Raw genomic sequence first — 24,101 nt, forward strand, 5'->3', positions numbered from 1 at the left:
GGCCATGCTAGAGGCAGTAGACTCAGCATGGCTACTTGGAAAGCTTTTGGTTGTGTCCCAATATATACATCTCTTATTCAAGTAGCACCCATCACCTTATCAAGTTGCATGACTTGTTCATCATCCTTGTACTCCCTCTATTTACTGCTCCGTATTAGAAACAGAGTATTGTTCAGTCATCAGGTTCCACGCTGCCCTTTTAATATTTCATATGAAATGTATTGATTTAAAAAGAATAGCTGGGAGAAATTCCTCTTCTTTAAACACAAGGTTTTTCATTCTCCAAACTCTCTGTACTCTGTACGCAGAATGTGTTTGCTCTTTGTAAACTAATTTGAGACCTAAGCAAAAATAATGTAGTATATTTACAGTAACAGTTCTTTAGTCCATATTTACTTTCAAGACTCTTTTTTCCACTATGTATTCAAAATATACTGTGATTAATATATGTCTGCATGTGTTTATAGTATATGTACAGTATATGTGTATGTGTGCGCATACTGTATATAGAGAGAGCATAGCCATCAAAATTTCATTTTAGTGTGTGCCATTGGGCATACAGAAAAGTAAAGTGACCAAATGTCCCGCTTTTGGTGGGACAGTCCTGCTTTTGAGCAATTTGTCCTGCGGCGTTTTTTAAAAGTCCCAATTTTTAAAATAACGGGATGTTTGGTCACCTTAGGAATGGACCAAGTCAAGTTGGGCAGCTTCTCCTTCTCCTGATCGCGAAGTCAGCCAATCTGCAAAGCGAAGAAGCTTTATAGCTGAACGTGGAAAAAGGCAATGCGCTCCTCCGGGCTGTATGACAAAGTTCTCCACTCCATGCTCCACTGTGGCAATTTTGGCGAGTGGCAAAGGAAGACCCCAAAGGACAAGACCCAGCGAGCAGGTTTTTTTGAGAGGAGGGAGGCAGGCAGCCAGGTCCCGAAAGGAACAGGAACAGGAAAGGGTGGAGGAAGCAAAAGTGGAGACTTGTAGCAATGAAGCACCCTGGGGCAAACAGGTTAAAAGGAGGCATCAAGAAGTGAAAGGCAAAAGGCAGTCAGGATGAAACTGCGGGGAAATTGCAGGGTGAAGCGAAAGCCAGGGCAGGAAAGAAGCTTGGGGGGGGGGGGAAGGCACCCTCGGTCGAGCCTGTGGAGCTTCCACACTTATGCAGCAAAGGCGATGGGCTTGGGCTTGAGACATTGGCCAGGGGAAGCACTACCTCCAACACCCAATGGCCAAAGGTTTGGCTGCGAGGAGGCAGCTCCGGGCTCCACTGGTTTATAGCTTCCATCAGTCACATGCCATCAAGCTATATTGGGAATTGGGAAGTGCTATAGAGAATAATAAGCCAATGTTTAAGGAAAACCATCCTGAATGGAAAGCTGCATATTCCATACATTTTTACATTTTAATTTTTATTTTCTTCTACAGTTAAACATATCCTTCAAAAAAGACAAGGGTTTAAGCCAACTAACTGAATAAGATTCTTTATTTTAAAAACTATGGTAAATCAATAAAACTCATCTAGGGAGGGAAATACTTGCTTGGCAGAGATTGCTATAGGGCAGTGATCCCATATGGCTGAAGTCTTCAAACTTGGCAACTTTAAGATTTGTGGACTTCAACTCCCAGAATTCTCCAGCCAGCATTGAGTTGAAATCCACAAGTCTTAAAGTTGCCAATATGGTTTTTCGAGTTCATTTAAAATTGAACTCTTTGGGCAGCTAGGGAGCGTTACCTAATTAAATATTTAAATTTAAACTCAGTCCCTACCTATAAGACTGAAGTAAGATCCATATTGAATTCTCCACACAAGGCATCGAGAAGACCGTCCAGGTAAGTAAAAACGGCTCTTTTCAAAAGATACTACTTCTAGGTCAGTGATGGTGAATCTTTTCAACACCACCCACAAGAGCCCAAACCGGAATGCGTGCACATGTGCACATGCTGGAGCACCAGAAACCCAAAGACCAGCTGGCTGTCATGCGCATGCCTGTTTTTTGGCCGTTCTGGGAGCCATTTTCAGGCCATTTTCTGGCACTCTGGCACCTGCAAAGATCAGCTGGCTCATGTGCATGTGTGTGCCAGAAACTAGAAGAACAGTTGGCGATAACGGGCATGCCCACAGAGAGTTGAGAATGTGATTAATGCTATGGATCTTCTCTCCAGAAAAATGCACTCAAACACATTGCATTGGAAATACAGTTCCTTCACACAGACACCATATTAAAAAAAATTATATACAGATAAGCCATTATCATTTTTTCATGTAAAAATTAATGGCTAGTTCATGAAAAAGAAAACCTAAATAAAAACAGAAATATTAATTCTACTTCCAAAGGTGTTTTTTCAAAAGAAAATATCCTTGGAAACATTTTGCTTCTCTTTCAAAGGAAAAACAAAGTCCAGTTGCCTTTTGAAAAAGTGCCTTCGGGACAACCTTGACCTGGATGACTGAGAATCTCCATAGACATTCATTCTACTCAAACATAGGCATCAGTTAATTTCTATTTTTTATTCTGATGGCAATACATTTTGAAAATCCCGAGTCACAAAAGTATAAAGTAGAATTGAAATCAGAACTTCCACAGCTTGCTTGCTATGGAAGGATAGACTTATGTCCCAGAAGAGCTGAAATTTTTCAAGTTCTACAAATTGCATCCTTTATCCTCAAATCAATGTGAACTTTAGCAAATTTGCATCATTGATGTAATCTTTAGCAAATTTGCATCATTGATGATTACCTATCTATTGCAGGAGAGGCGGAGTAACGACACGGACACAAGAGCTGGATTTAAAACTGGGTCATTTTTATTAACATACATTTGCATAATTTATTAATTAAATTAGCATAACTGGCATAACTAACTATGACCCTAACAAGGACCCGCAGGGTCAAACAATTGCTTCCGGGGCGGAAAATGACGTATAATAAACTTCCGGGGCAACTTCTGGGTGTAGCTCCATGCTAATCCAGGTGAGGGACCACTCCCTCACCTGAGACCTTGCCATGCACTTGCATGTGGGAGGTCCCACCGGCTAACCCCTAGAAGGGGAATTAAATGGGCGGGACCCAAAGACAGGTTCCCCCCAACTGCTCAGGTCGCCAATACCACAAGCCTTTGGAGAGAACCTGTCAATCATCCCCAAAGATGCCCAACGGAGAACACGCAGTTGCTAAACCACCACCCAGTTTTCCGCCCCTAACCTGCCACGGAGCGGGGGTCAGATCTCTATCTTGGCCCCCCGACTCCCCCCTCTAACTGCCCCAGCTCGTGCAGTGACTGCTGCAGGTCCTGTAAGAAGATGGTGTTCCCTTGTTCTGACAGGTGAACACCATCAGCCCGGTAAAGCCATGGCTGATCTATGGTGATGTGGGGATGGGCCACTACAACCCCACCTAACTCTCTGACTACCTTACCCAGGGCCTAATTAACTCTCCGTCTAACCCGGTGAATGGCCCTAAGGGAAATGGCGTCCCTCCAGGTGATCCTCGGGAGGATCTCAGACCACACCACTTGCGTGGTGGGCCACACAGTGCGAAGCCACCGCAGGTCCTCGCGAGCCTGGCAGATCAAGGGCAGACATCCAAGCACACACAGGTCATTGCCATCGAGGTGCAAGACCCACCAGCCGGGTGCAGCCATGGGATGCCACCTTCCCGGTACTATCTGGGCGCAGCAATGAGATGCCACCCTTCCAGCACAACCTGGGCGCAGCAATGGGATGCCGCCCTCCCAGCACAACCTGGGCGCAGCAATGGGATGCCGCCCTCCCAGCAATAGCGGTAGAAAAACCCTTCCCACTGCAATGTCTCTTCTCCCCCGCCAGATGACGCTGACCCCTCAGCCACAACAGTTGGGTCCACGGCGGTTCCTGTTGCTCAGCGGCTGGCACCAATATCACACCGTGACCTCAAAGCAACCCGACGTTCTCGTACTGGCGGGGCCGACTAGAAGGGGCCAAAAGAGGTGAACCTAGCCTAAGACCTCACCCCAGACCCTCAGCTGGCCATTCGTACCCCAAACAGGCCGCTGACCGCCAGTGGCCGATTTCCCGAATCCTCCGGATCGGGAAACCCCTAGGTGCTGCACTAGTGGCAGCGCCGCTGTAGAACTAATGTGTTCCAAAGCCGGCGGGATCAATGCCTAGCCTGGCCAGAACCCGGGACACTAGAACCCAGCTACCTAAATCAGCGCAAATGGAAGGCATGGAACGACCTGTCAGCCTACGAAGAGGCCATAGCCCCACTGAACCGCAGGGTCCCAAGGATGACACGAGTCACTGCCCTAAAAAGACGGGCCTCGTACAGAGAGGCACATAGACTGTCCAAAGCTTGATTAATCAGCGACAGCTGCTACACCGTCAGAGCCTGGTGACTATTAAAAGGGGGTCCCCTGTCGCTCCCTCACCCAGCCTTCCAGCATCTTCCAAATGCGGAAGTCACCAGAGAAGTCCATAAACCCACCCGCCTTGGACAGAAAGGCGAGACTGGCTAACTTGGACCTAATTGTCCTAACTGAAAGGCCACGCTGCCTAAGCTGGACACAAAATTCCATCAGGTGTTCTACTGGGGCAGGCCAACTATGGGGGTAACCCCTATCCTGCCTGAAATCCCCAAACTCCTTACCTGCATGCTTGTAAGCCCTCAGGGTGCCTGGTGCCACTAAGAGGGCCATAGCCCTGCAGGCTTCTGTTCTCCACTGCTCGGGAGCCCGCCCAGGCTCCAAAGGTGGTCAGGAAAAGCCTCTGGTGATGTTTGGGCCCACGGGGCCAGGGTCCGAAACCTGGACAACTGACCACGGGACAAGGCATCAGCAATCCCGTTGTCTAACCCGGGGACGTGTCTAGCCAAAAACAATGCGTTTAGGGACAAAGACCTGCGCACAAAATGGCGGACAAACCGCATGACCCTGTCACTCTTAGAGGACAGGGCATTCACAACATGGACAACCGCCAGGTTGTCGCACCAAAAGTGCACGGTCTTGTCCCTAAACTGCTCCCCCCAAAGCTCTAAGGCCACCACTAAGGGGAAGAGCTCTAAAAAGGTCAAGTCCTTAACCAGGGGAGAGGCCCTCCATTCCGGAGGCCAAGCAGACCAGCACCACTGGTCACCTAACACAACCCCAAAGCCACAGGTCCCCACGGCATCTGAACACAACTGCAACTCAGCTTCCAAAAGAAGCTCGTGCCTCCAAAAAGACAACCCATTAAACTGGTCCAAAAACGCCCACCATACATGCAGGTCATCCTTGACCCCCGTGCATAAGCGGGTACGATGATGGGGCAACCGGAGCCCCTTCATCGCACTATACAGCCTCCGTGAAAAAGCCCGGCCAGGAACAATGACCAGGTAGGCAAAATTAAGAATCCCCACAAATTCCTGTAGCTGCCGAAGGGTGACCTTCCTGCAGCCCAAAACCTGATCGAGTTTATCCCGAATCTTGACTAACTTGTCTAGGGGCAATCTAGAAGATTGCGCCTCTGAGTCCAATTCAATACCCAGAAAGGTAATCTTGGTAGCGGGGCCCTCAGTCTTCTCGGGGGCTAAAGGCACCCCCAACTGGGCACAAAGGGCCTCGAAGTCCCACATTAGAGCAAAACATTGCTCTGAACGTGCAGGCCCTGCCATCAAGAAATCATCAAGGTAGTGAACGACCGAACCCTGACCACTGCGCCTCCTGAGCGCCCACTCCAAGAAGGTACTAAAGCTCTCAAAAAGAGAGCACGAGACAGAGCAACCCATTGGCAATGCTCTGTCCACATAATAACCACCTTCGAAGTGAAAGCCCAAGAGCTCGAAGTCGTCCGGGTGTATGGGGAGGAGCTGGAATGCAGACTTAATGTCGCATTTTCCCATAAGGGCTCCAACCCCACACTTCCTAACCATGGCCACGGCCGCATCAAAAGATGCGTCCCGGACTGAACAAAGTTCGTCAGGAATGAAATCATTCACTGACTCCCCTTTTGGAAAAGACAAATGGTGAATCAACCTAAATTCACCACTCGCCTTTTTGGGGACCACACCTAACGGGGACACCCTTAGAGTTGGGGAGGGCGGCTCCGGAAAAGGCCCCAGAACCCTGCCCTCAGCCACCTCCTTTTGTATCTTTTTCCTAACGATGTCTTCATGTCCCACAACCGACCTAAGATTGTCGGACATGAAGGCTTTCCCAACCCCCATATAAGGGATCCTAAATTCCTCAGAGAATCCTTGCAGGAGAGCATCCGCTCTCGAGCGAGGGTGGTAGTTTTTTAGCCAACCCTTAAGAACAGGAAGATTAATTAGGCTGGGGCCCTTTTGCCCCAGCAGGCGGGGGTTGCTTCGCCTGACCCCCTCCCTTCTTGTCCTTCCCCTTTTTAGGCCTGGGACAAATGGAAGTGGCGTGGGTACCCCCACAGTTCCCACACGCATGCCTGAACTTACAAAAGGGGCGAAAACAAGCCCTTTTGCAGCAAATTCATGACATGGGGGGGAGGCTCCCTTTGCCGCACCCCCCGTGGCGGCCTTAGCTGGGGTGGAAGCTGGGGACTCCTCCTCCATAAAGTGCCCACTGTCTGTTCTATCACAGCCCTCTTTCCCAGATATGTAGGTTGCTTGGAACCACAAGTTGGGAACTACCATGTCCCAGGGGAGAGTGGGATCGAATGCCACCCGCATCCTAAATGCTTTATCGTAGTGCATCCAGATTGAGCCCTTGTATTCCAAATGGGCCCTGGCTATCAGGTCTATGTACTTGAGCATTGAGGCAGCCCTAGCTGGCTGGCTCTGGAGCACTATGGTGGCATAGATCAAATAAGCGTACAGCCAAGAGCTGAAACACTTACTGACCTTTGCTTTCTTGGGCTTCTCACCTGGGACTTCCCCCTCCTTATCCTTTTTAGGGACCTCCCTATTCATGATGGAAAAGAGGTCCACGTACTCCCCTTTCCAGATGGCCTCCTTTACCGAGGGATGAAGGTGGAACCCCAGGGGTGTCGCTGGCAGCCCTCATGGGATGGCCCCTGCCCTAAGGCTGGCAAATGGATCCCAAACCATGGTGGCCCCAATCCCAAGCACCCCCATCCCCGACGGGTAAGCCATCACAGGGGCCGGAGCCATCGCGGCCGGAGCTGGCGGGGTCCAACCCCCCGCCCCTGATACCCCGGGCCCCGACGGAAAAGCTGTCGCAGGGGCCTGAGTAACTGCAGCCGGAGCTGGCAGGGACCAAACCTGGCTACAGGTGCCCACCGGAAAACCTAAAAACGGGCAGATGGAGGAGCGGAGAGGATGTCAAGTGTGGTGCGACCTCACCCACCCCGAACGGTGTAGAAGTCATCCAAGGTAGCCCCGGTCCCCCAGGGCCCGGCAACGCCGCCATCTGCCCGGGCTGGGCCCTCTGCCCGGACTGGGCCGCTGCCTCTTCCAGATCTCTTCCAAGGGCCGCAGGCGCCGACGCGGAGGCCCCTCCTATGCCGGATCCAGACCTTCCGCGCTCGAGGTCATCCAACCGCTCTAGGACCCTAGCCCAAGAAAGAGAAAACGTTTCATCACTAGGTCCAGGGGGCACGAACCCCCTCCCCCACATCTGGGCTCTACTCTGGCTCGCTCGAGCCGGAGCCGAGGGCCTCAGCGCCCTCCTTGGCCTTGCTACTGGCTGGGCTGGAGGAGCCGGGGCCCTCTGTCTCTTCGGTGCCATTAAGCCAACAATACTTAATTTTTAGTTATTTAGTTCTTACTTTTACCCAGGAGCCGGAGCCAAATGGCCCAAGCCCCAAAAGGAAAACCGGAGAACCCTGCCTAAGAAGGCAGGGAAGTAGCAGTGGAGATGCTACTGACAAAGGGGCCTGATTGACCCACTTCGCTGTCCTCAATCCCGAGGAGATGTAGGGCAGGCCCTCCCCCACCAGAACCCCGACAAAGGAATGCTAATGGGCCCTTGTGCCCAGGAAACACCCCCCCCCTCAAGGCCCACTGAGCGGTCCTCCTTGGTCCCGAGGAGGACGGGGCCAAGAACTGCTGCCAAGACTAGACCCCTGAGATTAATAGGGTGGAAGCTGGGGCAATGGGGGTCTTCCCGGCGGACTCCAGCCGCGCTGAATGGCACCAAAAGCCTCCGACGAGGCTTCCAAAATGGTGGCCGTCACACGAGGCCGCCCAAAATGGCTTCCAAAGAGCAGACACCCAGCCGAGTGTCTGCTCACGACTCTAGTCCGGGCGAAAAGGCTGAGCCCGGGCCTGCCCACCCTTTTATAGGGCTGGCAGGCCCCGCCCGGACACGTCATCGATCAGGCCACCCTGGCCTGATCATCGGCCGAAATCTCACGATCTCGCAAGATTTCGGCCGAAAACAACATGGCGGCTACGCCATGTGTCCCTGTGTCTGCCCGAGCCTCCTGCAAAAGGTGCCGGTGAGTGAGGTCCACCGGCGCTATTTTTAAAGTTTGTCTGGGCAAACAAATGTTTTCCTGCAAAACAGCACCTCTAAAACTGAAAATTTTGCAAGATTGTCTTCAACCTTCTGTTTTAGAATGGCATCTTAGCTAAGAGATCATAGTACAAGCATCCATAAGGAAGACTGCACAGATTTCAGGGAAAAGAATTACTTCATTCATATGGCAAAAAACCCTCACCATCTGCCTTGTAAATCAATTTTGCTCTGTCAAAAAGTTATGAGACTGAGCTTCCTTTCCTCTCAAAAAAGTGAAACTTCTACCTAAACTTCAATCAGGTGCTTTCAAAATTTTTCCTCTGAAAAGCTAGCACATTTCTGTTTAGTACAGAAGGAAGTCATATCCTACTCCTATTTCTGGCACAGTCTTGTTGAAAACATGGTGATTCAAAGCCCTGGCTCTGCTGACAATTTTCATGGTAGTAGACAAGAGTTCTTTCATGATTGTTGGCAGAATCTTTGACACCAACGCATGCTGATGTTGAACGTAATTAGTCCTGGTGCCATGTAGAGCTGCTTTCTTCACTAACACTGCAAAACTGGACCTGTGGCCAAGCACCACAGGTGCGCCATCTGTGCACAGAGTACCAAGTCAAAGTTTTGCTTGGCAAAGAGTTTATTCATCCCTTTAAAGATATCAACAGCCCCCCAAAAAGGATTGTTTTTGCACAAAAATGGAAAGATATAGAAATCCCCAAGGACGATGAGGTTTTTAGTAAGATTATGGAATGCGCAGAATTAGATATGATGACGAGGCGGCTGAATAATCAAGTGGAAACAGAATTTTATGACACTTGGTAAAAGGTTTATTGTTGGTGGAATAAAAGAAATGTTTAATGATGTTGAAGTACAGAGTTTAATAGCTAAATGTACTAGATATAGAATAGATTATATAAAGAAATATTATAGAGATGTTTACTTTTCTGAATTGATCTAAACTATAATCAACTTTTCTTTTCTGTATTAAGATGACTTCAATGCTGAGTGGAGCAATTGTAGCTCCTTTTCATGTTATGTGTTATGTTTTGTTTGTTTTATGTTTGTCTGTCTTGTTATTGTTTTAAAAAAATTAAAGATATCAACAACCTTCAGGGTTTCCAAAAGGGGTTCACAACATAGACATTTTATAATGGCATCAACATGTACATAATGGATGAAAACTGGGAGCTGGCTGCACTGAGAGAGATCAATAGTTTCATCTAATTGCATATTGGAGGGAAACGCTGTGTCAATTCCTTCATGACCATTTTCAAAATATTAGAAAAAAGGTCAGCAATTTCTGGAGTGGATCATGCATTTTGAGAGGAACTGCTTCAAATTTTTCTCTCGGTTCCATGCCACAAAACAGCTTGATAATTTCTAATACACAGGGCTTCACTCTCCAACTGTGTGTTGCTTCTTTCACTTGGCAATGCAACTCTTTGGATGCTTTATGGCAAGATTTTTGTGTTCAGGAAATTTTCAAGTATTGATAAAATTCCAGCCTTTTTGAATGAACATCTCAGGCCTCCCTAAAGCTCAATGGAATGAATCACGATCCTAATATCATTATTAGGTGTATTTTTTCACTAAAATATTTTTCAGAGTCATAGACAAGGAATAAAAAGAAATATGTGTGGACACCTGAAGCTTATCCGTGGACTCTTGCTTTGAGGCTTCCTGGGCTGAAAGAATTGCACAAGCACAAGATGAGGACATTTGTATCTGTGTTTCTTAGCCTTGATAAGTTTAACATGAGAATCAACTTTCTTGAACTCCTCAACCAATAGCTGGGTGCTAATATTCATATGTTAGATGGGGGCAGTGAAGGGCTAATAAAAATTTTACTACCACACTGTGGGTGTGGCTTATGCAGGACGTCCTTGCATTTTCTTTCAACATCTTTCAGTGCAAATTGGGTGCTCTGAGGTGGAGCTCCATTTTCGCTACCCAACTGTGTCCCCCCCCCCATCTGGGCAGTAGCCCACCCCTGTATGGGGGTGTGAAAGAAGGAACAGACACAGGAATAATTCAGCATCTTTTATTCTCCTAGCTGTTTGTTTCAAAACTTCTGTTTTGTTTTTTTGTTCTTTTTGCCATCCTCAAATTTTAGGATGGTTTCCTGAATCCTGGGGAGAGCAAAAAGCAGCCCAATGGGCCTACCAGAATTCCAGAGGCTTCAATGAGGCCTGTGCATACGCAGAGCGGAGGGCATTGCATTATGGATATAGGCAGATGTGTGCGCGCTATCACCCATGCATACACACTTTTGCCGCCCGATCCAGAAGAGATCACTGACCTACAGTATCTTACAGGATAGGTCTAGCCATTAAGCAAAGCAAGATAATTTCTTCAGGCAGAAACTTTACCTGGAAAGAATAAAGCAGTGATTAGATATTATCCAGCAGAGTTGTGTGTTACACCACATTGCACATTCCCACTAAGCTAGCCAACTCTGTTCTGCATCTGTGTACTGTATCAAATAAGGGTGTGTGGGGTTGGATTTTTTTTAGCCAAACAGTACATGTTTTCCAAGTCTTGTAGTTTTGTTTGCTAAACAATATTCAGCATGATAAATAACTTTGGAGCCGATGTGCTATCTTTTCTCAGTAATTTCATTAGAAATGGATCAGAGGTGTACCTTAGAATCGGAACTAACATATCATGGCAATCAAACAAAAAATTTGAAAATGAGCAAATAAAGCTGAAGGATTCAGAGTTGTGTGTTACACCACATTGCACATTCCCACTAAGCTAGCCAACTCTGTTCTGCATCTGTGTACTGTATCAAATAAGGGTGTGTGGGGTTGGCTTTTTTTTAGCCAAACAGTACATGTTTTCCAAGTCTTGTAGGAAACAAGTCTTGTAGTAAGTCTGTGTCCTGAAGGATTCACAGATGAGTGCATCTGCTGAAACTCCATGACATTTTACTTTTTGCTCAATACTTAAGTCTCAAGTGACCTTTCTATCTAGCCGCCCTGAGTTTACTAGAAAAAGGGCGGCATATAAATTTTTTTAAAAATAAAAAAAATACTGTATCTGTTGAATATTCATTAGCCATATGTAAATAGTTGAAGTATTAACGTTTGAATATGATTGGTTGCAAATCGACCGGGAATTTTAAGTTACTGTCAGTTGGGTTTTGAGTGGGAAGAAACAAAGTATAAAAGTTGTAATCAAATGCTGTTAGTTCAGTTCGCCCCTGAGTTCTGTAGCGACTAGAGCAACAATGTGTTTCTGAACTGTTTAAGAGTAAAGAAAATGTTAACCACTCATGAAGCCACATTCTTTTCAGTATCTCCTTTCAAAAAATAATTTGTATAGTTTTAAAGCATACATAAAGAGACAATCCTTTACTTTATTATGTTTAGTATTGCTGTCTCACAATATCAGGAAACACTTAGAAATAAAGTCATGAAGAGGGTTAGTTTATACTGTTACATACACACAGTTCAGTCCTGCCTCGTTAATACAAAATTTTCTTCCAATGCTAGCTAGTCATGCAGAGCTCTGACCTCCTCCTCCTCCTCCTCCTTCTTCCTCTTCCTCTTCTTCTTCTATTAAAGGTCTGTTTTAAGTTCATCTCATATCAGAATAATGGTTGGAAAATGTCCTATTTTTGCCTTGTAGACCATAAATAATTTGTTCAATAGAATAATAACAGGTTGACCATATAACTCGAGCTGGTTCATGCTGTTTCACTATTTGTTCAGAAATGACATTCATCCCATTTCATTCTTTAGTTGATTTTTATAGCTGCTAATCTCAGGAAATTATTCTGAGAAGTGATACATGTAGAAACACACACACACACACACAATTATGACTGGAGGTTTTTAAGAAGAGACTGGACAATCATTGTTGTCACGTTTGCAATGCGCATGAGACGCCCCTTCACCACTCCCGTTTATGCGTGCATGATCCCTCTGTGCTCTTCCATCCCCACATGCATGTGCATGAGACCCCCCCTCCTCCATGCCCCTGTGCATGCATTCACAACCTCTACATCCCCATATATGCACATACATATTCCACATGTGCCCCATCCCCACACCTGCGCAGCAGAGATCTGAAAATCAGCTGGCCGGTGGGAGGTGTGTACACATGCACAGTGGAGCTGAGCTGGGCCAACAGCTCACGTGCCCGCAGAGAGGGCTCTATGACCCACCTGTGGCACACATGCCATAGGTCTGCCACCATGGGAATAGGATCTTCTGTTTGAGCAATGGCCTGGACTAAGAGACCTCCAAGATCCCTTCCAGTTCTATTTTGAGTCTGAGTCTTGTGACTTTAAGGATATATTAGGGTGGAATGTATAATCTCTTTTGAGACTTAAGAGCATTCCTACATTTATTAAGACATCATGAATTAAACCAGAGATCAATTTAATGCTACCACTTCCTGTTTACAGAAGTCTCTTGAAAATCCAGAAACACAGTTCTTGTATTTTACGCTTTCAGCTGCAGACAACAGGATCTAGGATAAAGGATTGCAAGGTAGATACATGACCTAGAGAAATACATTTGACCACATAATTCTCTTAACACAGAAAGCAAGGCCTGATTATTTGGAGGTAAAAGGGTAAAGTTTTCCATTTGAAAACAACACAGGAACATAGAGAACACAATCACACACCACATATTTCTCCTCCTCTGATTCCTATTGTCATACGATTTCCAATCATGAGACAGTCTCACTAGATCTCAGTGTCCATGGGTGAGAGAGAATGAGATGGAGATAAGTAGGTCCAGATAATCTATTCAGTCGTTCGTTCTCGCTTGCCAGTTCCACCATCACAAGTGACAGAGTTCCTTCCTCTCCTCTTTCTGATGCTGTCTTCTGCCTGTCAGATCGTATTCTTGCAACTGGCCTTCTTCAACTAGATGCATTCTAGGTGTGTTACTTTTCACCTTCCATTGCCACCAAATATGGCCAAAACTTTGCTGCTTGGGAATTATGGGAATTGGAAACCAACAAACTGGAAGATAAGAGTCCTTGGTGCTCTCTGAGCCTAATTTTTATCATAACTTATCTAATGTTTTATTTGTACAAATTTCCACCCTATAATTGTTTGACAAAATAAATAAATATAAATATAAATATAAATATAAATATAAATATAAATATAAATATAAATATAAATATAAATATAAATATAAATATAAATATAAATATAAATATAAATATAAATATAAATATAAATATAAATATAAATATAAATATAAATATAAATATAAATATAAATATAAATATAAATATAAATATAAATATAAATAAATATAAATATAAATATAAATATAAATATAAATATAAATATAAATATAAATATAAATATAAATATAAATATAAATATAAATATAAATATAAATATAAATATAAATATAAATATAAATATAAATATAAATATAAATATAAATATAAATATAAATATAAATATAAATATAAATATAAATATAAATATATACATAATTGTTTGCTAGCAGACATTTCATTACCCAACTAGATAACGTCATCAATTCATATCTGGAAGGTTTACAAAAACTCATATCTGCTGAATTCTGCACATTCATAGATAGTTTATATTTTGTCATAGTATTTATAACAAATGGAAACTTTGATACGGGTAGTATTCGCTAGAATTTTTAGTCGGCCTTTTAATAGTTATGCTCAATAGGAATTCTTTGAGAATGTACCTTAGTTTTTTGGAAGCAGAATACACAGGGCTGTCTCTTTAAATACCAAACTAATTAAATAAGACACCCAATCAATTGTCCAAGATAATATACAGCAATATGACTAAACTAGGTAAAAATTAACAAGGCACACTGTGCACTCTCTCTTGCTTGATACTTGTCACCCTCTAGTTCACTGACAGATCAGTCTGTCCTTAATGACTTATCCCAAATTCTGTAATTTCAAAATAGATCATAATAGATAACCTTTACTGTCGTTTTTCACTGTGGATACACTGGCACACATTAAAACTGAAATTCTGTTGCCTGTTCTCAAAAGTGTACAAATACATAACACACATAACATGCTATATACATACATATGTTATATATTTTATCCATACTGTGTGTAATATACAGTATATTTGTTTGTATTTATGTATGTCTGATAAGATCTCTGTTAGTGTATTTTGTTTAGCATCAGTCATCCATTGATGAAATGAGACAGACCTTATGTTTCTTTTGGCACAATGGCACAATGAGGATTGGATAACTCTAAAACAGAGGTCCCCAACTGCCGGTCCGCGGACCGGGACCGGGCCGTTGGGGTTTTCCAGCCGGTCCGCGGCGCCGCTGCCCTCCCGGCAGAGGACATTATGCAGGACAGGGTGGGGCGTTGGGCAGGGCGGGGAGAATCAGGAGGCTCCTTTGGCGGCTGGGGGCTGCCTGGCTTTGAGTTTTTGGCTGGGGGGGGGACTTAGGAAGGTCCTACTTCTCCCCCCCCCCCAGCCAAAAACTCAAAGCCTATCTGCTGGATACGGGCGATGAGTGGGACGAGCGGCGCCGAAGCCGGTGGCTGTGGCAGCTGCTGCAAGAGGCTTCCGCGCCGCTCTGTCCCACTCATCGCCCGTATCCAGCAGATAGGCTTTGAGTTTTTGGCTGGGGGGGGACTTAGGAAGGTCCTACTTCTCCCCCCCCCAGCCAAAAACTCAAAGCCTATCTGCTGGATACGGGCGATGAGCGGGACGAGCGGCGCCGAAGCCGGTGGCTGTGGCAGCTGCTGCAAGAGGCTTCCGCGCCGCTCTGTCCCACTCATTGCCCGTATCCAGCAGATAGGCTTTGAATTTTTGGCTGGGGGGGGAGAAGTAGGACCTTCCTAACTCCCCCCCCAGCCAAAATCACAAAGCCAGGCAGCCCCCTCCCCTTCCCTTTCACACGCAGCTTCGGGCCCCCTGAGCGTGTGCAGAGCACCCCCAGCGCCGCCCCAGCCGAGAGACCCCTGCCCTCCTTTTTCCTGACCGGACGGAGCCCGCCGGGGGGGGTCCCACGCGGGGTGCCCCCTCCCCTCCCATGGAGCCCTGCCCTGTTTGGTGCCCGCTGGCCGGGCAACGGCCTCCCTCCCTCCCTGCCTCGTGTTTGCAGAGCTCCGCCGGGCAAAGTTCGGACGCCTTCTGGGCGCACGCACACATCCACACCTCCATAACCCCACCCCCATATGACCAACCCCCCCCCCCCACCGGGCCATGGAAAACTGGTCTAGCTTAAAGCCGGTCCCTGGTGCAAAAAAGGTTGGGGACCTCTGCTCTAAAAGACACTCTACTAAGCCTTATGAAAACTATTCATTTGTGGTATGAAATGAAACTGGATGCAAACCATTTCCTTACCCTGTTTGTCCTAAAGGTCAATAATGAATGACACATTTTCCAAGGAGGAAGTTGCACACTCATTCACTAGCAATGATGGAAGATAAATTGGCAAAATGCAGGAACTATTTGCTGATGAATCAGCACTCATGATAGACAGAAAGAACCCACATTCAAAGCATACATATATACAGTGTATGAGGGGGCGGAAAGAGAGAGAGCAAGCTATTTTTTTTAAAAAAAATTTTTATTGAGGATAAATATTAAAAAACATTTACAACATTGAAATGCAAACACTAAACAATGTACTGCAAACAACACAATACAAACAATACAAACAAAACATTAACATACCCTACGAAACTAGACTTGCAATCCTGGGTCTTGAAAGCTTAGTACTACAACGCCTTAAACATGATCTAAGTATTGCCCACAAGATCATATGCTGCAATGTCCTGCCTGTCAAAGACTACTTCAGCTTCAACCACAACAACACAAGAGCACATAACAGATTCAAGCTTAATATTAACCGCTCCAAACTTGACTGTAGAAAATATGACTTTAGTAATCGGGTTGTTGAAGCGTGGAACTCATTACCGGACTCGGTAGTATCATCCCCTAACCCCCAACATTTTACTCTTAGACTATCCACGGTTGACCTCTCCAGATTCCTAAGAGGTCAGTAAGGGGTATACATAAGCGCACTAGAGTGCCTTCCGTCCCTGTCCTACAGTCTCTCCTATATCTCGTATTTCTTCTCTACTATATCCTCTATAACCTTCATTGTTAATTATTGTGTATTGGACAAAATAAAAAAATATAAACAACAACTTTTGTAACACTTTTATGGTGAATTTATGTTAAGTTTAATGTGATGTTAACTTTCCATTTATATACAAACATGATAAACTGAATTTCCTTTACTGTTTTTGTCTATCAATCTATTTAATTATTGATAAATATTTCATAATATTAGTTCTATTCCTTCTGTATTCTTACTTATATATTCATTCTTGAATTAAAGACAATTATTTTCCTTTACAATTGTAGTTATATTTTTATGTACATTTATACATCCTCATTTTCTTCTGTTTTCTTTCTTTCCACATGTGCATGTATATGTACCGAGTTTTTACTTATTCTTGAAATAATTTGGTCATTATCATGCTGCTAAATGTCCTGCAGCTTTTATTTATATCATGAAGCAGATAATATTGAAATGGCAAAGAGACAAGTAAGCTTTTTTAAAAATGGACTTAAATTATTTGGAATACACTTAGTACCTTTCCTTTTATATTACTCCCATTTATTTATTTTTATTTATTTATTATTTGGATTTGTATGCCGCCCCTCTCCGAAGACTCGGGGCGGCTCACAACAAGTGAAAAACAATCCAATACAATCCAATTAATTAAAATATTACAAGTTTAAGAGAATCCCCAATACTAACATACACACATACAGGCATACCATATATAACTTCAACGTGCCCAGGGGGAGATATTTAGTTTCCCCATGCCTGACGGCAAAGGTGGGTTTTGAGGAGTTTACGGAAGGCAGGAAGAGTAGGGGCAGTTCTGATCTCCGGGGGGAGTTGGTTCCAGAGGGCCGGTGCCGCCACAGAGAAGGCTCTCCCCCTGGGGCCCGCCAACCGGCATTGTTTAGTTGACGGGACCCGGAGGAGGCCCACTCTGTGGGACCGAATCGGTCGCTGGGATTCGTGCGGCAGAAGGCGGTCTCGGAGATATTCTGGTCCAGTGCCATGAAGGGCTTTAAAGGTCATAACCAACACTTTGAATTGTGACCGGAAACTGATCGGCAGCCAATGCAGACTGCGGAGTGATGGTGAAACATGGGCATACCTGGGTAAGCCCATGACTGCTCTCGCAGCTGCATTCTGCACGATCTGAAGTTTCCGAACACTTTTCAAAGGTAGCCCCATGTAGAGAGCATTACAGTAGTCGAACCTCGAGGTGATGAGGGCATGAGTGACTGTGAGTAATGAGTCCCGGTCCAGATAGGGCCGCAACTGGTGCACCAGGCGAACCTGGGCAAACGCCCCCCTCGCCACAGCCGAAAGGTGGTTCTCTAATGTCAGCTGTGGATCTCGGAGTCGACCTCTGACCCCCCACTAACACCGACTGCGACCGGCCAGAGAGGTAGGAGGAGAACCACTGAAGCACAGTGCCTCCCACCCCCAACCCCTCCAACCGGTGCAGAAGGATACCATGGTCGATGGTATCGAAAGCCGCTGAGAGATCGAGGAGCACCAGGACAGAGGATAAACCCCTGTCCCGGGCCCGCCAGAGATCATCCATCAACGCGACCAAAGCGGTTTCCGTGCTGTAACCGGGCCTGAAGCCCGACTGCTGGGGACCTAGATAATCGGCTTCTTCCAAGGACCGCTGGAGCTGGAGTGCCACCACCTTCTCGACAACCTTCCCCATGAAGGGAAGGTTGGAGACTGGACGATAGTTGTTAAGTACTGCTGGGTCCAGGGAAGGCTTCTTGAGGAGGGGGCGCACAAGCGCTTCTTTATAGAGTGATGGAAAAACTCCCCTCCCCAAGGAAGCGTTGGTAATCTCCTGGGCCCAGCTCCGTGTCACCTCCCTGCTGGCCGAGACCAACCAGGAGGGACACGGATCCAGTAAACAGGTGGCGGAACTCACAGCTCCAATGGCCTTGTCCACTTCATCAGGTGTCACCAGATCAAACTCTTCCCAGACAGGTGGACAAGTACGTGGTACGTGCCCCAGTCACCTCGACTGACTCGTTGTCAGCCGACTCTGTTTTACAATTGGAGTCGAGGTCGGCCCGGATCTGAGCGACTTTATCAGCGAAAAACGTGTTAAACTCCTCGGCACTACTCTGCAAGGGTTCCCCAACTCCCCCCTGGTTAAGAAGGGAGCGGGTCACCCTAAACAGAGCGGCCGGGCGGGATTCCGCTGATGCAATCAAGGCGGCATGGTACGCGCATCTTGCCGCCTTGAGCGCCACTTTGTAAGTCTTAATAAAAGCTCTTACAAGTGTTCGATCAGATTCAGACCTACTCTTCCTCCATCGCTTCTCTAGACGTCTCTTTTGGCGTTTCAACTCCCGGAGCTCCTCGTTGAACCATGGAGCTCTACGGGGTCTAGCGCCACGGAGAGGTCGCAAAGGCGCAATCCGGTCGAGAGCCTCCGCAGCAGCCGTATTCCAGGCCTCCGCAAGAGACTCTGCCGAAATGTGGATGAGTGCCTCTGGAATAACCCCAAGCGCCGTCTGGAAACCCTCTGGATCCATTAGGCGTCTGGGGCGGAACATCTTCATTGGTTCCGCCTCCCTGCGGGGAAGGATTGGAGCCAGGAAGTCAAGCCGTAGTAGAAAATGGTCTGACCATGACAAAGGCACTGCTTCTAAGCCCCTTAGTCTCAGACCATTGCTCAGTTGCTCGGAAAGGAATACCATGTCAGGTGCGTGCCCCCCCTCATGAGTTGGACCCTGTACTACTTGAGTCAGGTCCATGGCTGTCATGGTGGCCATGAACTCCTGTGCCAACCCCGAGGTTTCGCCGAGTGACGGCAGGTTGAAGTCCCCCAAGACAATGAGTCTGGGGAACTCCACCGCCAACCCGGCTACCTCCTCGAGTAGCACAGGCAGGGCTTTTGACACGCAGCTGGGAGGCAGGTACGTGAGAAATAAGCCCACCTGAACCCCTAAGTCCAACCTCATCAAGAGTGACTCGCAACCCGCAATTTCCGGAGCAATGAGTCCACGTAAGCAAAAGCTCTCCCTGGCTATAATAGCCACTCCTCCCCCCCTTCCCTGGGGTCGAGGTTGATGCCATATCTGAAACCCAGCTGGGCAAATTTCGGAGAGAGGAACACCTCCCTCCGGGCCCAGCCAGGTTTCAATGATACATGCCAGGTCGGCCTCCTCATCCAGGATCAAATCCCGGATGAGGAGAGCTTTATTTACCACCGACCTGGCATTAAGGAGCAGCAACCTGAGTCCAGGGCCAGAGTTACACTCATCACCAGTACCCAAGATTGGGCTCACAGAGTTGGAACAAGGGACCGTTATTAAGCAACGGTCTCTCGTTCCCCTGGAACGGCTAACTCTGTGACCCCCGCCATATCTGCTTCTCCCCAGCAACACAGGGATATTCCGGCCCTCTGCCACCCCAGAGATCAATGCCCCTTCCTCCCCCGCGTCCCGAGCGTCAGGTGGGCCAATTCTGTCACTCATACTACTGTCACTCATCCCATCCATACCATATTCCCACCCACCCCATCATATAGCTTACAACAAATAGCAATTAAATGCATTGTTATTTGCATACACAGATGGTAATGGGTAATAAAATCAATTCTTGTGCCTTCCCTCATTTTATTTTAACTTTTTTTTATAAGACAGAAACGCATCTCATTTACTGATGTTATTGGGCATCAACTACAGAAATCAATGCTGCTGAATTTAGTATGTCACTCAAGTAAGTTTTCCTGTTGCTTCACTATTTATTCAAAAAGATGTTATGGGTTACATTGGGACTTACAACTATAGATCAGCATTCAATTTTTTTTCCTAAATATGACTTAGAGACTCCTCAGCATGAAGACATCCTACAATATTTTTCTTGTTTTTGTTCTTCAACCTTTGTTCATTCTGAAGGCAGTTTAAAATCAGCACTTCACCTTTTTAAAGCAGTATTTTCCATCTTCATGTAACAGCAATTTTAGTGTATATATATATATGCCTCTTTATTAAACTTGGTGAGAGCATGGCCAAGAACTGACATCTGCTAAGCTGCTAATGGTTTGTTGAGGTTGCTTCAGACATGCACCCTCCCTTCATATCGTTGGTGATTGACTTTCATGGCCATTTTGGCTTGGGCTGTAGAATTTGCCTCCTAGTGATAGGAAGACTAGACAAAATTATTATTATTATTATTTATTATTTATTGGATTTGTATGCCGCCCCTCTCCGCAGACTCGGGGCGGCTAACAACAATGATAAAAAACAACATGTAACAATCCAATTTAATAAAACAACTAAAAACCCTTACTATAAAAACCAAACATACACACAAACATACCATACATAATCAGCAGACAGGTTATTAGGATAAAAGACCGACTGTAAAGCCTCTCCCACTCTGTGTTCCTCATCTGTCACACAATCTATCAACCAGATTATTTTGGATGCGGAATTGCTGATTTGGAAATTAGCCCAAATAACTGATTACAAATTGCAAAGTATCTCTGCACCAGCAACATTTGAGCAACTGGAAAGGTGGCTACTGCCTCAATCTCAGGTATTGATGCATAGGCATCATGCTTTCTGGCACATTTTAAGGAGAGAAATTTCCACACCCCCCACACCCCTTGCTGAAGAAATCTTCCAATCACTGCCCTTGCAGTAAAGCTGCAAGAATAGGATCCCTTCCAGCCCTTGTTACGGGGCAGATTAGAGCTCAGTCATCAGAGCAAATTACATCAGCCTATTTTTTTCTGCTGAATCAAGAACTAGAGGAAAACACGTGAATGTGGCAGTGAGGAGAACCCTAACGTCAAATGCACATAGTCATGTAAGCCAGTGCTAATTGGAAGCCATGCTGTTTTAAGAGACTGCCCCTGAAGTGTGGCCTGATCTTTGCAGCCAAGCAGACCTGCTGTCTGCTCAGCCTTACCATGGCAGAGTCCCAGATCAGGCACTGGCAGTCAGATTCCTGGTCCCATTGTGTGCAAAGCCATCAATTATTCTGCTGCAGGCTCTGTAATTTATGTCCTCTCCATTGTGCTCTTAACGGCAAGACCTTTGTAAACAGTTGAGCAACTGATCACTGGTGGAGGAAATAACAACTGCAAATGTTGCTCAGCCTTATGTTAGAGTTCTTAACAGGTCACTTCATAAAGCATGATCCCACCGCAAGTGGCAAAGTTGAAAACCTAATCCTATGTAGCTTCTGCTCTGGCAATCTCTCACTACTTACCAGAGCTTACAAAACTTTCGCCAGACCCATCCTTGAATACAGCTCATCTGTTTGGAACCCATATCGCATCTCAGACATCAACACCCTTGAAAATGTCCAAAGATACTTCACCAGAAGAGCCCTTCACTCCTCCACTCGAAACAGAATACCCTACGAGACTAGACTTTCAATCCTGGGCCTAGAAAGCTTAGAACTAAGATGCCTTAAACAAGATCTAAGTATTGCCCATAAGATCATATATGCTGCAACGTCCTGCCTGACTACTTCAGCTTCAACCACAACAACACAAGAGCACACAACAGATTTAAACTTAATATTAACCACTCCAAACTTGACTGTAAAAAATATGACTTCAGTAACCGAGTTGTTGAAGCGTGGAACTCATTACCGGACTCCATAGTGTCATCCCCAAACCCCCAACACTTTACCCTTAGATTATCCACGGTTGACCTATCCAGATTCCTAAGAGGTCAGTAAGGGGAGAATACAAGTGCACTAGAGTGCCTTCCGTCCCCTGTCCTATTGCTCTCCTATATCTCCTATACCTTTCTTCTATTCCTATATCTCTTCTTCTATTCTTTCATTGATATGTTCTATTCCTATATCTTCTCTTCTCTTCTTTCTTAGATATATTTTACTATGAGTATATCCTCTAGAACCTTCATTATGTATTTTACTATGTGTATACCCACTAAAACCCTCATTTTGTATTGGACAAAATCAATACAATAACTAAAATAATAAAAAGGATCACCAAAAAGTGGATGACCAGAGTGTGGCACACAGCCATCTGCCTACTGTCCTCAGAACCTGAATACCAACATGCATACAGGTAGTTCTCGACTTACCACAATCCATTTAGTGACTGTTCAAAGTTGCAATGCCATTGAATAAAGTGACATGACCGTTTTTCACATTTATGACCTTTGTTGCATCCCCATGATCACGCGATCAGAATTCAGATGCTTGGCAACTGATTCATACTTTTATGACTATTAACGTGTCAGAATGTCATGTGTTCACCTTTTGCAACCTTTTGACAAGCAAAGTCAATGGGGGAGCCAGATTTGCTTAACAACAGTTTTAATAACCTATCGACAGTGGTGATTCACATAACAACTGTGGCAAGAAAGTAAAATGAGGCAAAATTCACTTAACAAATGTCTCATTTAACAACAGAAACTTTGGGTTCAATTTTGTCTGTAAGTCAAGTGCTACCTATATTATCATTTCACACAGATATTATTGTGTTTAGGGAGCCGAAGCATCAGCAGTGATGTAGCTCCATACAGGGAGAGGTTTATTGTTTAACAAGATTTATATTTATTTATTTATTTATTTATATTTATTTTGTCCAATACACAATAATACACAATGAAGGTAATAGAGGACACCTTTGAGAAAATAGAATTAGAGAAAGAATAGAAGAGAGAATATAGGATAAAATAATCAATGAGAGAATAGAAGAAAGATATAGGGATATGCCGCCCAACTCCAGTGGACTCGATATTGGCCAAAAAGTTTACAATAAATTAAAACATAAAATACTGTAGAAAAAAAGATGTTCACCAAAACATGAGACAATTTTTTGCAGTGTATTTCTTCACAGTTTTACACATACATGTTAGACTATGGTAGGCTAGTTGGTTAGGATTAGGTAGACATGTTGTCTAATACTCTTTATCACCGACTTCTTCACCAATAGAAAAAAAAATAGCAATGGGAAATGGGGGTTTAATCACCTGGGAAGCCAAAAGAGTGAGGAAAGAGGTCAAGGAGCTGGCTGGGAAAGGGTGACCTTTCAGGAAACTGGCAAAACCCGTTGAAAGGTATTTGACAGCATGGACCAGATCATGTCAGGCTGACTCCCTGACAATAACACATAAGCCATCACTTCCAGAGCGAAGCACCAAAAGCTATTCTCAGAATGCTCAGCTGCAGGCAGATCTTAAGATAAAACAGAGTCATAAGGATACCTACTGTGGGGGACTGATGGGTGGATTATGATTACTGTGGATCAAGGAGGCTGTATGGAAATGACCTGTGTCTGGATTAGGTTCTATGTACTTGGCAGGAAAGAAGAACTCATACTCATGTACTTGGCAGGAAACAAGAACAGTGGTACCTCTGCCTAAGAATGCCTCTACTTAAGAACTTTTCTAGATAAGAACTGGGTGTTCAAGATTTTTTTGCCTCTTCGTAAGAACCATTTTCTACTTAGGAACCCGAGCCCAGAAAAATTTCCCAGGAAATTTGAGAGCGGCACGAAGGCCTGGCCAGTTTCCTGCCATTCCCCCTTTAATCCCAGCCATCTCGGGCTTTTCTGGCAGACGAGCCATTCGGTGGTGCTTAAGGAGGCTTTGGCAATCCAGAGTGAACAAAGCATTTTCCTTTCTCCAGGCGCGTGGAGAGGAAA

The sequence above is a fragment of the Erythrolamprus reginae genome, chromosome 3, assembly GCF_031021105.1.
Source record: "Erythrolamprus reginae isolate rEryReg1 chromosome 3, rEryReg1.hap1, whole genome shotgun sequence".
NCBI lineage: Eukaryota > Metazoa > Chordata > Lepidosauria > Squamata > Dipsadidae > Erythrolamprus > Erythrolamprus reginae.